The 17162-nt window shown below is 40.0% G+C and overlaps 1 long non-coding RNA gene across 1 annotated transcript; it reads right to left on the bottom strand.

Moving 5' to 3' along the window:
* Positions 1–15849: 15849 nt before the first annotated feature.
* On the bottom strand, positions 15850–16539 carry LOC117545877. The gene is made up of 3 exons (XR_004568890.1): positions 16429–16539; positions 16088–16243; positions 15850–15950 (listed from the first exon to the last, which is right to left on the bottom strand). It is a non-coding gene; the product is annotated as an uncharacterized LOC117545877 (long non-coding RNA).
* Positions 16540–17162: the final 623 nt, after the last annotated feature.

The raw sequence follows: 17162 nt of genomic DNA on the forward strand, positions 1-17162 counted from the left end.
TGAAATGGCCAACCACAGAGAGAGTGTAGCTAGAAGAGAGGTGAGGGTCATCACAGAGGGAGGAAAGGGGCATACGCTGAGGCAGCGGGAAGCCACCTATAAGTCTATGACAGCCAGTCATACAAACCATCATAGAGCTCACTGTCCTGCCAACTACTGTACTTCACAGAGCCAAGAAAATGACAAAAATCAACATAGATGTGTTTGTTTTGGGGGAATATCCGTGGAACCCCACTCTCTTTCCTGATCAGCAGTTTTCTCCTTCTCTCTTTCCCTTTTTCCTCTCTCCCTCTCACCTTCCTTCTCGTCTTTTTTTCAAACTGTAAATACTGTACTGTGTATGCCCTTTGCTCGTGTAAGAGGACAATTATTGTAACAGCATCTCTACTGTGTGGCGCACATGGAAAAGCTAACTCGTACGGGCCAATTTTCTCCATGGAGTTATGTAAATAGTTTGGATGGAATGAGTAGGCTTTCCCCAGTTTGTCGGGGCACAGCGGGGTCTGACGGGTTCCACTGACGTCCCCGTTTTTCAACATCAGTAACGCCTTTGTTACCAGAAAGCTTGCACTTTTTGTAGTAATCCCTAGTGTAATGTATCTGCATAATAAAACTTTGCCATTGGCCACAAATGAAATACTGTGAGTCGGTTGATACCTTGGCATGTGTTAGGGGGACAGGTGTATGTCTACCAAAGCATTCAGTATAAGGCTTAAACTGTATTATGTCTTGTGAAATTAGAAATTAAAGTCAACGTCAGGGATGGTCAGCCACTGAAGTGCAACACACACCATCTGAAGTCAGCATGAAAAAACGTATATAAGCAATACCCTGAATGCCAACATTTTTGCAATTGACAGGCAACATGCAGAGCAAGTGTTGTAGTATATCAAGCAATCATTTTTTATATAAGATATAAGAATTAAAACACAAAATGTAGGTGCATGCTGGTTGACCTCCGGAGTATTGTCATTTGATATCTCCCTAGTGTAATATTTTTTATTCTCACTTTATCTGAATATATTTACCCCAGATAACAGCTTTTTAGATTAATGTCAATGTGTTACCTGGATCCTTTCAATACAATATCAGCTCATTAGTGATGTATTACCAGTGTACTCTAAGAGATATTAGTATAATAAAAACTCTGTTTAGTTATCCATTACCAGTGATGTCAAAGAGCCAATAACAGTATGATGAAAACCTGTTTTTTTTTAATCATTCAATATGAGAATACCTTCTTATAACTGCGTTAAAAAACATATTAAAAAATACTTTAATCCATACATTGGTGTGTTCATTACAGAAACAAACATAATCCCCACATTACAGAGTACATAATCTTGTCCAAAAATAAATTTAAACTAAATAAAAATAATGTAATGCAAACCTACTTTAAATATAACACTTTTATGTCTTTAATCTGCACTTCAAACATCCTATCTTTTATTATGAATACTTTCCTCATGGTAATTTTCTTAACAGAAATACAGCCAAATAAACAAAATGCAGAAATGAATAAAATGTGTTTCTTAAATATTTCTCACTGCATCTTTAAAAAAGAAAGCAGACATTAGATTTAAAACTTAATAAGTTAGACGATATATACCATTGAAATCCATCCATGATTAGGACTTAAATACAGATGATCTGTACCTAAAACGTTGTTCACTTTCTCTGGGTCAAGTTGGTCCTTGACCTCCCCTTTGTTCCCCTCCCCTGTGAGGGTAGACTTGGTCGGGGAGTCTTTCCCAAGGATTAATGTGGCCAGGTCCTGAAAACAATCTTCTGCTGTTGTTGTTTGTTAGAGGTGTTAACGTGAGGCATAAGCTGCGAAGTTGCCTTGGAACATTTCCAAAAACACAAAAACAACGAAGCCTAATCTGAATCCTCTTTTAGGTATATTTTAAACACGCTGGAGAAATAATATAATTGTAATTCCAATGTCAACAAAAATATTTTAACATTTAACCTTTTTTTTGATTAAGTACACTAGGTGAATTCACACAAAAAAAGAAGTTAAATAGACTTTAAATTAGGCAAAAAAATTGTCCTTTTGGAAATGTATATTATATTTATTTTGCTATTAAGTATATACGTTTTTGACCGGATCCTTATACCGCTTGTTTCTGATGATGTACAATGAGTATACTATGCACATGTGCCATATGGAAGCCCAATCCCACGTTCTGTGTGTTTGGTTCATTTCATGTGTGTCTGCTTGGTCTATCTGTTTTCCCGTGCATACATTTTTATGTTTAGGACTTAAATCGTCCTTAATGATCTTTTGTACATGTAAGATAGACTTTTAACATCTGTGTGGCCTTTTGTGGAGGCCAATGACACCCAAAAAGAAGAGATAGTGACAAAGACTCAGCGCACGTTTTAAAGACAAAGAAAAAGAACAGTCTTTGGCTGATCTCCCACTTCCCCCCCTCAGCAAATTGGTTGTTGATTGTCCACAGACATCGTAGCTGGTGCTCCCCAGTGAAATAAAACTGGGGAGCAACAGAGCAGTGGCCCCCAGGTATTGTTATTGCAACAGGAGTCCGTTTTGGCTGGGACTCCTGTTCTCAGCACGAAAAACAACAATAACAACATCAGCCCACAGCCCTGGGAGCTGGACCCGAGTGAGAGGCAGTCCGAGGTAAGGGGGGGTGAATGCCCTGTTAATGTTGCACACCGCAGTTCCAGTCTGACACCGCATCTGCGGTGCTGAAGTGACTGGAACTGTTGTTGGCGCCTTACTCAACGCCAAAATCTAGTGTTAGTGTAACACCCTGGCAAGTCTTGCCACTGAAAAAGGGCAGCTGAGGATGCATCTGCAAAAGCAATGACCTAAGTTCCCTCTCCCTCTCCTTCCTATATACAAAGTGCTGCGTCGCAAAGAGAGATTCCTGGGTCTCCTGAAGACAAACAAAAGGGAAGGAATCCACGCAAGTCTCAAAACAAAATATTGATGGAGTTTACACAGAGACCACACAACAACATCATACGGTCTGATCTATTTGTAATTACAAAGTTTGCTCTGCGATGTCCTCATCCAGACAACAACAGATCCATCTTGCCTTGGCCTTATTATGATCGTGGCCTGTTTTCTTTTTTTCAGCCTTTTCCCCTTGTTGTTCCTGTAACATAATATCTGTTTGTGTGTGCGTGAAAGATCCCTCTGTTGTGTTGATGACATCTTGAGAAGGCAGCCCATGTCCCACTAAATGACTCATAAAAGAGGGACTCTATTGTATTTCTTTGACTTCTCTCTCTAAATCTGTAGACCGCACAACATATAACAACATTATCTAGGCAAAGTTACAAAAGACCCGTGCTTGTATTTCAAATGTATTTATCCACTGTATATATTTCTGGCCCATTTATGTAATTGTGTTAAAGCAGAGTCTCCTGTGGTTTACATTAAGAATCGTTAACAGTAAGTACATTTGCAATATAAAATGCCCCCCCCCCCTTTGGCTTTCTTTACTTTGTGGTTACCTCCAAAGGCAGAGAGAAGAGATGGAGACAAAGAAGGATGAAAAAGAAAGAAAGAACGAGAGAGCCAGAGGGCAGAGGCGGGCTCAGGTGACTCAGCTTTCCCCCTGGAAGCAGATTGAAGGGAGCTGTGGGTTTGAGCCCCCTAAAGTTTTACTAGAACACAGGCTTTTTAGCAGGAGGGAAAAACAATGTTATAGCTGCTTCCTGCACCACCGAGTGTTCCCCACCAGTAAATATAACAGGGATTGGGTCATAATGTTATGGTCTGGCATCAGGTGAATACAGTTGTTTTTTCTCCCCCCCCCCCCCCCCCCCAACCCATTCACATCACCCCCTCCCCCTCCTTTATTTCTGCTTTTCCATAGCCGCGTTCACACCGCAGTACTTTTCCCACTTTAGTTCCGATATAGTTCCGAAATGTCGCGTTCACACCAAAAAGAGCCAGAACTAAAATTAGTTCATGAGAACCTTTTTACCCCCTTTTCCGTCAGTTTTCAGTCCCTGCTAGAGAGCAGGTACTTTCGTGGGAGAAAAAGGTTCCTATGTCTGATTGGCTGGGCGGTATGCAAACCTATGGGATTAGTTTTGTATCATAAAGATAAAGCAACACTTTCTCAGAATAAAGCAAAACTATGAGTTTAAAAAAAACAAAAACTGAGTCAAGCAAAATAAAATTAATTTCAAAAATAAAACTATAAATTGCAAACAAATCATTTGTGTAATCATGTAAACTATAAGTATTTTTTTCTTTGTTTTAAGGCGAGACACGGCAGGCAAAAACATCGTTTTTCAAGTACTGGTCAATTTTGAGATTTTGTGCTATTTTGATTCTATAACATGTTTTCTTTCAGGCTTTTGGAAGGAAAACGTACAAAATACACATTTAAGTGTTTATTTTACTATAATTTGTCTATTTGCGTCTGTAGATTTCTCCTAAATTCACCAAAAGTTAGCATTCTAACATAACATAAAGTACCGCGACCGCTGTGTGCACCATGTCAACAGAGATATCGTTGGAAAGCTGTGTCTCTCCTGCACAATCTCATCGGATCTAAATATGGTAATTTCCTTTGTATCAGCAACCAATCGTGAAAGCACAAAGGGGTCTTAAACCAAGAAACTAAATCTCATTGGCTGGTGTCAATTTCTGACAATGTGATTCGTTCAGATGCGTCACGTGGTGTGCTAAAACACTTTCTGGTTAGCTTTCCGCTAGAAATTGAAATCTCAAAATGGCAAAAGAACGGCGAAAAAAACGTTCACAGAGAAGACGACAACAATTGTCACTTGCACGAAGCAAGGTTATACAAAAAAAATCAATGACCCCGAACATGAAATACCTTCACGGAGTGCGTCGATGTGCAAGCTATCATCCAAAGAACAGGAGGGTTTAGCTAGCGCCTCACTGCAATCTTTAAAGGTCGTTTTCTCAAAATGAGTTTTTTCTCCTACTCTGAGTTCGAAATTTCAACTTCAGTAGCACGTACATACACCAAACCTTCCAGTTATATTCCTATTAGGGCTGCACGATATTGAAAAAAACTGACATTGCGGTTTTTTGTTCCCCTGCGATATATATTGCGTTTTTTTTAAACCTGTTAAGCCCCAAGGTCCCGGCGGGTACAAGTCCCATAAGAAGCATCTAAATGACCCCTGAGCGACTTTGGCACAGAACTCAAGATAAAAGTACCCTTATTACTTATCGTAGCTGCACATTCCACAGATTATTTAGGTATATAGTATCATCACTGAGTCATCCGAACTCGCGACTGGGGAAGCAAACACAGACATCACAACACGTACCTTTACGGAGCTTCTAGGGGAGATCGTCTCACCATAGCTGTCAATCTGATCAAAAGACGTGTTCAATGGCATTAAAACGAGAAAAAACGCGGCTGAATAGGTTAATCCATAGGTTTTTAACGTCTCTGTATAAAAAAATGATTTCATTTATAATCCATAATTCCATTTTTATGTAAAAATCGCAGAGAAAAAGTTAGCTGCTAATGGTAGCCACCAGAGTGGCTGCTGCTTCCGGTCTTGGCAATGCGGCAGTCTAATACACACATTACCAAATAAGGAGTGAGAGTGACGCGTAGCCAAAACCGGAAGCTGCATACACTCTGGTGGCTACCATTAGCAGCTAACTTTTGTGCTCCGATTTTTACATAAAAATGGAATTATGGATTATAAACAATTGCTTCAAAACCACAGATACATTATTAACCTATGGATCAACCGATTCAGCCGCGTTTTTTCTCGTTTTAATGTAATTGAACACGTCTTTTGATCAGATTGACAGCTACGGTGAGACAATCTCCCATAAAAGCTCCGTAAAAGGTACGTCTTGTGATGTCTGTGTTTGCTTCCCCTGTCGCGAGATCGGATCGCTTAGATACTATACTTAAATCATCTGTGGAGTCTCAGCTTTAATCGGATATATTGTATGTGCAGTTTCGATAAGTAATAAGGGTATCTTTATTTTGAATTATGTGCTAAAGTGCGTCAGCATTTTTTTTTTTTAAATGAATAAAACCGCACGTCCCTGCGGTGTGAATATCGCGCGTGCGTGCGCATATCGCGGTCATCGCCATGACACGGTATATCGTTCAGCCCTAATTCCTATCAATATTATGAAGGCTTTTAGAGAAGGGTTTGTTCATATATCATTCATAGCCTGAATTATACAACATTGTATACCTAAAAACATGGCAAAAATGTATATTTTAGGGCTGTTGACAGTATTTTCTGATTTATGGAGTGATAAAAAGAGATATCTAATATCCCTTCTGTAAAAGCCTTAGATACTAATATGACTACAAAATGAAACCTGGCTTTATCCAAAGTTCAGATTTCGATTCCTGAAATGTGTTAAAATATGTGCATATTTAATGAGATAATGGTTAATTTGCATATGTAAACATGCTATTTCAGAAAACTTGTAATACAAAAAACAATTACCTTATTGTAAGTAATTAACTGGAGAACTTTCTAGCTGATACCTTTAAGTTAAAAAAATTACCCTATTCACCTGGGGTGTCTCGCCCAGGTTTTTCTTTGCAGTTCTTGTTTCTTCTTTCTCAATGATCAGACTTTTGCTCTCGCTGCAGCTCTTCTCGTTTACGCTCCCTCATTTTTTGTTTGAGATTTTGACACAAACATCCCAGGTGGGCGGGACTTTCAGGGGTGTGTCCTCATTGGCTACTCAGTTTTTGAGTGACAGCCCACTACACCACAGATCATACAGTGCAACTCATGCAGCAAACTCCGGAGTCCACTCGGCCACGTTAGTGTCGGTGTCTCCTGAGGAGTTTTCATGAACATATCGGACTTCTCTTATGGATTGCTGTGCATTATACTTGTGTTGTGTAGTTTATACTTTATTCCAACTTTAAATATTTTAATACCTGAACACACTGCTGCTGTTAATTAATTTCCCAATTTGGGATTGACAAAGTGTCTGTCTGTCTGTCTATTTATTTTATAGATAAAAAAAACACATCTATGTATTTTCAAGCTAAAGGTGATGCACAATATAAACTGTATAGGCCTACTATTTTTTTTTCAAAGACATGTTACATTTCAAAAGCATATATTGCTATGTTTTGGACAAACAATTAAAGACTGCTTTAATTTTACAAATTCTACAATATAAAAGTGGAATATTTGCTTTATGAAACAGACCTGACCTAGGCTGCATACCAACACAATTAGGAACATGCTCACATCTTACTATGTTGGTCTGAAGAGCTGAAGCATTCATACACAATGGATACAAACTGTGTTGTCTCATTCTATATCCTGTGAGAAAATGATATACATTTAGCATTAACAACTCATACTATTCCTACCCTGAGGAAGATGAATAATCAACAGATTTGAATGTAATCTCTAACATTTTCATGTAAGACAAAAGAGTGATTATACAAATTACATTTATTGAAATTTGAACCAGAAGATGAAGTCTCAAATAATGTTTTAAATAAAAGGACATAAAACAAAAAGGTGGATAATAATAACATCTATTAAATGTATATGTAAAGATATTTGGTCAAATGAAATGACACTGAGCCAGTGATAAGTAACAGCAACGCTCAGCGTGGATGAAGATGGTGCAGGGGTCTAATAAGAAAAGCACACCGTGGTCGACCGAGGAGGTGACGACGTTCCTACATCTCATTGGGGATGATCAAATCCAGCGGGAGCTCGACGGAACAACTCGAAATGTGAACAAAAACAAAGCCGATCGCCCCGCCTACACTGCGTTGCTACCCCAGGTCGAGAGCCCTAGAGAGATAAGAGTTACGACACTCCCATAGACCTCCGTTGTAAAAAATGGCGGCGCCTACTTCCGGTGTATGGACATCGAAATAGCTCAAATATTGTCATTTGGGCGTTGAACCTCATTCACTTACATTACGGCGCGTCGATTAGTTCCAGAGGTAAGTTCCTGAAATATCGAACTATTTTGAATTGTCAACTGTCTATATTGTATCAGAGGCCCTTTATGATGCTTATACTGGTCTTCATTTGTATATGCACAGCGTAATTATCTATATTTTATCTTGGTTGTTACAACCAATTTAGCTAGCATTGCCTGCTAGTTAGCTAGCGCGACTTCGTCAGCTTTGAAGGTAAGATTTCATGCAATAATGCAATTACAGCTGAAAAAGTACTTGGGTGTGTGTGTTTTTTTAATATATATATTTACCATTCAATAACGCAATCGCTGCTGTCTGTCTGTCCCATAGAAGAACATGACAGCGCAGCGCAACTATACTACGGACGTGACTGCCCTGGCAGTGACAGCAACATAGCCTGCTTGTGCTACCACACTTTCCCCTCAAAATATCGTTAAATAACGAAACTTATAAATAGTGCCAATCCATACAAAGTGTAACCACATCATGTAAATATGAAAGCAATCTTTAAAAAATAACAGCGTTGGTTTAATCTATGACTATTTTGACCATGTTTGTGCTGTTTTTGCCATAGAGAAGCATTGCAACGGAAGTGCGTTTTGAACTATCCCGGCATACATAAACCACGTGACCGGCTGGCGGTGACATCAAAGAGTGTCGTAACTCTTATCTCTCTAGGGCTCTGCCCAGGTCCTAAACTGTAATGGAAATGCGCCACGGCCTCGGACGGCCAGCGAGGCAGCCCGAGGCCTGAGCGAGGACGCTTAGGGACGCTTAAACGGGGCTACCCCGTTGCAGTGGAAATGCGCCATTAGCTTGCATAGTTATGGACCTAAAGTTAGCAAAAGCTAACTTTCATAGCACAGCTTTTCTTTACTTCTCACTTAACACAATAAAGAAACAGACCGTATAGTACAGCACAAACAACACAAATGATCAATACTTACATATATTTTCACTTGTAGTATTATAATAATTGAAATGCTGGTTCTTCTGCGGCCGGGTGTTCTATCCACGCTCAGCCACCGCACCGCAGCTGCACTGTATAATCGCTGGAGGACTGGGCTGTAATTCAAAAACTGAGTAGCCAATGGGGACGCACCCCTGGAAGTCCCGCTCACCTGGGACGTTTGTGTCAGAGCCATATATAATAATAATAATAATATGATAATTATATGGCTCTGGTTTGTGTCAGAATCTCAAACAAAAAGTGAAGGAGCGCAAATGAGAAAGCTGCAGCGATATGGAATGCCATTTAAGCCACAATTAAATAAATACATAAATAATTAAATAAATACATATATATATAAATATGCCTATATGAAATAAATTCTGAAATAAATAAATGAGGCAATAAATATGTATACATGTACATTTAAATACACATTTATTTATTTCATGGGACTTTTATTTCATAGTGACACATTTATTTATTTCAAGAGACTTTTATTTCATAATGACACATGTATTTATTTCAAGAGACTTTTATTTCATAATGACACATGTATTTATTTCAAGAGACTCGTATTTCATAATGACGTATTTATTTATTTCAGATGACTTGTATTTCATAATGACGCATTTACTTATTTCAGGTGACTTGTATTTCATGATGAGGGCTGCTTCTCAGGTCGATTAAATGAAATCCTTGCTTCCCTCACTTGCGTCGTTTCCCTGCGTTTAGTCACTCCCACCAGGGAAGCATGGAGGGACGCAAGGAAACCACGAGAAGCAGGGAAATTAGTTTTAAGAGCAATGGGACGTCCTTTCCTCCGGAGCGTCACGTGAAGCGACGTCCGTTTGTGATGACGCTGCACAGCTGAGCGTCTGACAGCAGCCAGCTCTGTCCCCGTTATTTCCACACACACCCCCGCCTCTGTTAGTACACATTTACTGACACAAACATTTGTATCATCTGTTGTAGATCCCAATAAATAAAATAAAATAAGAACTCATTCTCAAAAAAGATAAACGCCATTCTTAAAATGTATAAACGAACAATAGTTTGATTAATATTGATTAGAGTGCACAAAAGAAATAAAATAATTGAGAGAAGAAAAAGAGATATGTTATCTATCAAAACCCAGTTAGATTAACATTCATTCGATTGCACACTTTGTGTGTTTGTGTGGATATGTAGCACATTAACATTTTAATAGCACTTAATGACTGACTGAATGGAAATGACAATAAATTAAAATGTAAAACGAAAAAAGCGATCATGAAAATGTTTCCAACAAATGAATAAAATGATTTTTGACCACTTTGTTGTTCAGATATATCTCATATTTGTAACTAAATGAAACATGAATTGAAACAAAACACGGTATAAACTGAGGAGTGAGTCCTGTGAGGTTCATGTGTTTTCTTCACTCTGCTCTCATGTCAAGAAGCATGAGATCAGTGCATGCACTGCATCGTCCAATCAGTGAGCGATACACAGTAAGGAGGCGGGGCGAGTATCTGAGGATTTCATCGGAGGATGGTCTGGTGGTTCCTCGGTTATCGCTCCTCCATTATCGCTCCTCGCTCCTCGATCCTCGGTCCTCCGGCAGAAATAAGAGCCATGGGACGGTACTCAAGATGGCGCAGGCAAATCAACTTCCGGTGAGACCGAGGACCGAGGAAATGAAAATAGTCGACCTGAGAAGCAGCCGAGACATTTCCATTCCTTATATGCAAATGAACGGGGCGTGGTTAGCTCACAGATCCAGAGACCCAGACCAAAGCAACAGCACCACACTGACTACTCGAGAAGAGGAAGAAAATGGAGGAGGACTATAATGGCGCGTTTCCACTACAGCGGGTAGCTCACTTTAAGCGTGCCGAGCCGTGCGGGGCCCGTTTTTGGTTGCGTTTCCACTTGGCCTAGTACCGGCTAGCGGGTCATAATTCAGTTTTTTGGGCCCCATCAAATCGTGGTTCTAGGGCCAGGAACAACCAGGCTGAGTATGCTAAACTAGAGAGAGAATCGCTGGCAAGGGGGCTACAACTACAACAAGATGAACATATTTGACCGTGATTTAATTGTAATACACGTTTCAAAATGATGCCGAAGTAACAACATACTGATACCGGTTAGTAAAAACCATGAATTAATGCTTTGACAAGTCTGTAGACATACGGCAGGCGACAAACCCTTTTGAAATACGTGTTTTCTAAATGGAGCTTGGCTAAGCTAACGTTATATGCTCCGACCGTCCACACTCACAACAACGGCCTACACATACATAAATAAAGCAGCGACTGTATTCGCCATGACACAGGCAGTCTGTGGTTTGCACTTGTTTAACTTTTGTCTAGTTTCTGAACAGATATGAAGAGCTGTGAGCTCTGAGTGCTAAGAGCTAACGGCTGTGTTGTTTTTCTGGGGCTCTCATTGAAGATGACGTCACGGCTCCGCCTACACTGCGTTACTATAGTAACTACCCAAGCGCAGCATTAAAGTGAGCCGGGCTGCTTCTCAGGTCGACTATTTTCATTTCCTCGGTCCTCGGTCTCACCGGAAGTTGATTTCCCTGCGCCATCTTGAGTACCGTCCCATGGCTCTTATTTCTGCCGGAGGATCGAGGAGCGAGGAGCGAGGAGCTATAACCGAGGAACCACCAGACCATCCTCCGATGAAATCCTCAGATACTCACCCCGCCCCCTTACTGTGTATCGCTCACTGATTGGACGAGGCAGTGCATGCACTGATCTGATGCTTCTTGACATGAGAGCAGAGTGAAGAAAATACATGAACCTCACGGGAGTCACTCCTCAGTTTATACCGTGTTTTGTTTCAATTCATGTATCATTTAGTTACAAATATGTGATATATCTGAACAACAAAGTGGTCAAAAATAATTTAATTCATTTTTTGGAAACATTTTCATGATCGCTTTTTTTCGTTTTACATTTTCATTTATTGTCATTTCCATTCAGTCAGTCATTAAGTGCTATTGAAATGTTAATTTACTACATATCCAAACAAACAAAGTGTGCAATCCAATGAATGTTAATCTAACTGGGTTTTGATAGATAACATATCTCTTTTTCTTCTCTCAATTATTTTATTTCTATCGTGCACTCCAATCAATATTAATCAAACTATTGTTCGTTTATACATTTTAAGAATGGCGTTTATCTTTTTTGAGAATTAGTTCTTATTTTATTTTTATTTATTGGGGTCTACAACAGATGATACAAATGTTTGTGTCAGTAAATGTGTACTAACAGAGGCGGGGGGGTGTGTGGAAATAACGGTAATAATGTACTTAACCCAAAATAAAAGAACCCAATAAAAAGAGTTGTTAAATAATAGTCATCTTCGTCATATTTTACGGCAACTCAAGAGGGCCATCACGGTCAAATTCCGAACATTTAAACATAGCCGACACTTCATTCTTTACTTTGTCCGTTATTATATGTAGAAGATTATACTTTTTCTCCGTCATGTTGTTTCCATAGCCTACACTTCATTCTTTACTTTGTCCGTTATTATATGTAGAATATATTAATTTGATCTCCGTCATGTTGTTTCCATAGCAACAACTTCAAACAATAACAACTAGCCGCAAAGCTAGCATCACAGCCACTGCTCCGTTTTCGGAGACTTTGCACACGTTTTTCACAGGCTAGGAGTACTTCCATTCGCTTCGTCTTGATCTGTAGATGTGATTTGATGTGTCGTGTGTCCCCCAACTCCTCTCCAAAGTTCAGATATTTAATAAAATACTCAGGGGAGTTTCCTGAATGTTCATGCCAAACGCCAAGCACTAGGCCCTGGGTAAATTAAGAGGCTGATCTCGGGCACTTTTGTCCACTTTCCCTGGTGGTAGAAACTCAAGCCAGACATCCCTGGAATCGTCTCAGAGAGTAGATGATCAGTGGGGCCTTCTTTTTACTGAATGATGTGTTTTTTTATGGGGAATTCAAATATGAGCTTATTTTTAGGATTTTCGGAGACTTTGCACACGTTTTCACAAACATTTTCACTCTAGGAGTATGGGAGTACTTCCATTCGCTTCGTCTTGATCTGTAGATGTGATTTGATGTGTCGTGTGTCTCCTAACTCCTCTCCAAAGTTCAGATACTATATAAACATATTAAAAGGTAAATAAAACATTAAACATAATGACAAAATAACAACCTGAAAGATATGTAGGCCTATTCTATCTACACATTTCGTAATTATCTAATCTAGTGGCCTTATAAAAGTGTTGGCTAAAGTAACGCAGAATATATATTTTTTTAAATTGTAAGTAATTAGAAACATTATTTATGTGCACAAGTACATGGGACCCCACCATAGCACCCCACACATAACAAGCTGTCCCGAGTTCCTCCGGCTGCAGTTCCGCAGACGGCCGGTGTGTGGCAGCAGAGCGCTGGGAGCAGAGGGAGGTGAGTATATGACGGAAATACACCCGAACACATCTGGTACCCCGAACACATCTGGTACTGACACCGGGCCTAATAAGGCCTAACCAAACCGAGCGAGGCCTGTAGTGGAAACGCGCCATAAGGCAAACTACTAAATTATCAGAGTCAGACATCGCATGTAATCTGATACTCTAAATTTCACCCGCCAGAAATGTTCGCTTCTTCTTCGGTGGCAAACCAGTTGACTTCTTCTTCTCTCGGTTTTTTGGCGGATTGCAAACAACTTTAAGGTGCATACCGCCACCTACTGTACATGAGTGTGAATCATCATATCATTCCATCTCTTAACTCATGGACGTATCTATGATCTAATCCAAAAATAAATAAATAAAAAACGTAATAAATAAAACAAAACAACAATCTATGATCTTTCCTGACCTAATGTTAGATAATTTTACCTACCCCAGTTTCACTAAAGGTAAAGAGTGCCTTGCTGGTAGCTCTTTCTCCCTCTCCTTTTGTTCCCAAAATACCAACCACACTCCATTCCCTCTCTGCCTCTAAAACGTTATCCTTTAGTTTTTCTCTTTCAGCTTTATAGATGTTCCACATTTTCTTTAACTCCACAGTTCCTACACTTGTCACTGTTACTTTTCCCCATGACATGCAGCGTACCATTCAATGCTGTGTGATTTATTCTGAGTCTAGCTATCATCATTTCCTCCCTTCTGTTTCTTTCTTTATAAATATTTGTCTGCTGGCATACTAGCAGACCAGCATTTATCTATCACCAGCTTATGTTAGTATTAAATATACAATGTATTCTGGTAACTATCAAAATAAAGACATTGTATAGTGTTCATATCAGTATTTTTATTTAATAAATGATACTTAATACAATAATATATATTAAAAAAAAAAACCTACATCTAAATAAATATATCATCTAAAATAGATGCATTTGATTTAAAAATAACAAATATAATTCAAAATGTAAACAGCAACAAAGAAATTATAAACATTGTTTTTCTTTTTCTTGTTAATATCCATTATCTTCTCTGTTATGTATCTTCCGGTCTTTGCCAATCTGGCCAGCATTTCTTGGTCCTCCAAGTCTTTCTCGTACAGCCACTGCTTGAAGCAAACTGAAAATAAGAAACAACAATGTTTTAACAAATCGTATTCAATTATGTGATGACAGAACTGCAAACAGAATAGCTGAAACTTTAACAAAATAAATAACTCAGTTACCTCTAATCATTAACCCATGTTTGTATTATTGAGTTAACTCTGTGTGTTGCTGCTAGCATACATAACACCTGACGTGGAAACGTTACTCGTGGATGGAGCTACAGAGCTACTAGAAAGACAGTCGAACCCGGTGCATTCCTCCGTCTGAATGTGGTGCACTTTTGCTAAATGTTTAGACAAATAGCTCGTGTTACCGCCCTTACATGCTAAATTCTTATTGCACTTTTGGCAAAAAGCATTTTCCACCTCAAGACCAAGCCCCCAGGAAGTGTGCTGGACTCTGAGGAAAATATGCGTTGTGTCCAAACGGTGGTACTACAATTTCCTTATCAGTCTGTGACGTCGACCGGCCCAGAAATACTTTTTCCCATTGACTAACATTGGGAAAGAGACGTCTGTAAATCGGTGGATAATTTTTTTTTAACTAAATAAACTACCCAGTAGGAACTATTGTATAGCCCTGGAATCATTAAGTCCTTAAAGTTGTAAAATGCACTAAAAGCCGAATCTAGATTTATTCTCTCTCTCCATTCATCTAGTGAGCCGAGAGTGTGTGCTCGGGGGCGGGGCTTAAGGGGCGCATGCTCTGTGAGCGCACAAACGGGTTCTTCTGCTCTGACAGCCAGGCATGACGGGTAATCTGTGACGTTTCGCTCTCTCAAAAGTTGGGCCATTTTGACTTCATGCGCCAATGAGCAGCTCTCATAGGAAAAAACGAGGCCCCTCCTCCGACGCTGTATCCAGTTCTTATTATACATCCATGCTCAAGACGGGTAACATAACTACCCTCGGGGCGCTTAGTTCTCTCCGCCATGTGTTTGTGTGCGCACGCGCGTGTGTGTGTGTGTGTGTGTGTTGCATGCATGTAGCAGGTTCTGTGTGTAAACTGCCCCGCCCCCTCGCACACCGACAGGGGAGAGAGAGATCTCTCGTCTGGATTGGAAAGATCGAAAATAAATCATAGAAGCACTTTGTAGTCTTATTGCATATTAGAAACGGAGTTGGCGACAGTAAGACTGCGATATAATGTTTATGTAGATATAATACATATGACATCTATTTTTTAAATGTCTCCAGTACCGATAAAAAGATCGATAACGTTGGACGTTAACGGTACCACGGTCTTTAATAATTCAGCCCCGGGGCCCCGTTAATACTGGGGCTCGGTACCCATCCCTAGTTTTAATTATTACATCATCAATATTACATTTCAAATAACCAAGTACTTGATGTCTCAAAGAGCAAGTGGCTAGTGCTGCTAAGAACATACCTGGTGATGGTGATGATGGTGGCTCTTCGCTGCAGGATCTGGTCGATGTCCTCCTAGCAGAAGTGGTTGCCTTCGTCGTTCTCGTCCATGATGGCGGCATAGGCTCCTTTCCTCAGCAGGTCCTCGATCTCCTTCTTGGAGAACTGCTGGACCGGCTAAAGGCGACGCAGAGAGACATTTACACAAGTGGATTTAGAAAACTCTTTTTGAAAATAAACTAAGCGTACTGCAACAGCGACTGACCCAAAAATGACTTGGCATCTAGAAATATGACAGATTTTCTTTTTCTCACCCCGTTGTTGTTGCCACTCATGCTCTGCAGGACGGCACGGTCCAGCCCGAGCTTCAGACTAGCTTTATCCAGCATTTCCCTCTCATAGTTTCTAGTGATCAGACGGTACACCTCCACCGCCTTAGACTGGCCAAAACGATGACACCGAGCTTGAGCCTGAAATTAAAAATTAAAAGAGGGGTCAAAAGAGCATCATGTGCAGCTGCTGTTCAACGTTTTTAAGCATTAAATGGGAAAATAATATACACTTAAAGAACCGAGGGAATAAACGGAAAGACTGTTGTTGTTGTAGCCCTATTGATCTATCTTTAGGACGGACAGAGCAGATATATATATCGTACCTGCAGGTCATTTTGAGGGTTCCAGTCAGAGTGGAATATCACACAGGTGTCTGCAGCGTGAGGTTCACAAGTTCTTGATCAGGTGTTTGATGTGGGCTGGCATGATCCTTTCTGCAGCGATAAATAAAGAAAACAAAGAAGACATTATTAATAATAGTAACTGTTATGGAAATAATTGTCATAGACGCCAAGATGTGACATACAGGACAAACCTTGATGTCTGTTTACCTTCTTTAAGGACACAGGCTGCTTAGCCAATAATGTTATTGTTCCCATTCTGTGACCGGTCAATACTGGGTCACAGATGGTCTGTGTTGTGGGTACACTGGGACACTTCCTTCTCTGTATTTGTGGACTCCAAGGTGAAATCTTCGAGGTCATAGGTGTCCGAGGCAAGTAGCTCAGTGTTCCCACACTGTTTAGGCTATCTTCTCAAATATGTTGTTTACTCTCTGCGAAACCAGTTAGATGGGCTGGCAAGAGAGAGGCTCTCCAGAATTGACGTGGCAACTCTACCGTGAAGTCAGAACCTCTGACTCTTGGACTTGTGATGTGAATCCTCCGGCCGTTAACTCCAAATAAACCATCATGTGTTTGACATCAAAGCTACTGCTCTTCCCGTGTCTCCTTCCTGAGTCGGTGACTCCCACTGCATAGCTACACAGAAGTTTCCTCTACAAATTGGCGTTGTCGGCAGGATGCCAATAAATCTACAGAGCTGGTAAGTGTGATTT

This window comes from Gymnodraco acuticeps, unplaced genomic scaffold (assembly GCF_902827175.1).
Source record: "Gymnodraco acuticeps unplaced genomic scaffold, fGymAcu1.1, whole genome shotgun sequence".
NCBI lineage: Eukaryota > Metazoa > Chordata > Actinopteri > Perciformes > Bathydraconidae > Gymnodraco > Gymnodraco acuticeps.